Source organism: Heterodontus francisci, chromosome 19 (genome assembly GCF_036365525.1).
Source record: "Heterodontus francisci isolate sHetFra1 chromosome 19, sHetFra1.hap1, whole genome shotgun sequence".
Classification (NCBI taxonomy): Eukaryota; Metazoa; Chordata; class Chondrichthyes; order Heterodontiformes; family Heterodontidae; genus Heterodontus; species Heterodontus francisci.
This window is the reverse complement of record NC_090389.1, coordinates 42,553,269-42,554,463: the sequence shown is the minus strand read 5'-3', so window position 1 is coordinate 42,554,463 and position 1,195 is coordinate 42,553,269. Positions and strand designations below refer to the sequence as shown.

General features: G+C 39.7%; 1 non-coding gene across 1 annotated transcript; it reads left to right on the top strand.

The window, feature by feature from the left end:
• Nucleotides 1-211: 211 nt before the first annotated feature.
• LOC137380463 (U4 spliceosomal RNA) lies at nt 212-352 on the top strand. The gene has a single exon (XR_010977029.1). It is a non-coding gene; the product is annotated as a U4 spliceosomal RNA (small nuclear RNA).
• Nucleotides 353-1,195: the final 843 nt, after the last annotated feature.

Sequence of the window (1,195 nt, the reverse complement as noted above, 5' to 3'; positions counted from 1 at the left end):
TTTTGTCCCATAATCCTCTGCGTTCATTTCAATATTTTTGTAATATTTCACTGTTGATTTGTTCTGAGAACAAATTGTGGTTCCTGGTTATAAAAATAACAGTTGTAGTTGATAACACTATATTTTTGGAGGATGAGGTTTTTGTTTTAGAGCTACCACAACTGTGAACTGTATGCATCTGATAGACCTCTTCTCGTTAGCAAAATTTGTCAGCTTTGCGCAGTGGCAGTATCGTAGCCGATGAGGTTTAACCGAGGCGCGATTATTGCTTATTGAAAACTTTTCCCAATACCCCGCTGTGACGACTTGAAATATAGTCGGCAATGGCAATTTTTGACAGTCTCTGCGGAGACTGAATTTATGATAAATATAGGTGAAGTATTTTAATGTTATACGATTTTGCTGTACACATCTTCAACGCTTAAGCAGCGTCTTATTTAGCTATTATCTCCACTGTGGTTTTAATCATCATACTTATGCTTCATGACAGACTCATTTCCGACATTAGAAGGAGCTGCCTTGGCAATTGCAGTGGTTTTGCATTAATGTGGGAATCTCAACAGACAACAAAATTTCAGGCGTGGCAATGCCGAGGCTGACAGCTCGTTTATTTTGTGAAAGCAAAATACTGCAGATGCTGAAAATCTGAAATAAAAACAAGAAATGCTGGAAATACCCAGCAGTTCTGGCAGCATCTGTGGAGAGAAAGCAGAGTTAACGTTTCAGGTCAGTGACCCTTCAACAGCACTGGCAGAGCCAGAAATGTAATAGGTTTTAAGCAAGTAAGCGGAGGTGAGACAAGACATAACAAAAGAGGTGTTGATGGGACAAGGTCAAAGAGAATAACTGACATGGTCATGGAGCAAAGGCATTTATGCCTCTGCCAGTTCTGATGCAGGTTCACTGACCTGAAACGTTAACTCTGCTTTCCCTCCACAGATGCTGCCAGACCTGCTGAGTATTTCCAGCATTTCTTGTTTATTTTGTACCTCTATTCAACCCTGTAAACCAAAACCTTTTGCTTTAGATCACAGGTATGCAGGAACTGTCCCAAGGGATGAAACCAACAGAAAAAAACGATCTGCTGAGTTTCTTTGTTGAACATAGATTTCTAAAAAAAAAAGTTTAAAGATCGTGACCATTAAAACTACTATGCTTCGACCTTGAAGTACCTTGCCAAGGACAAAACTAACCT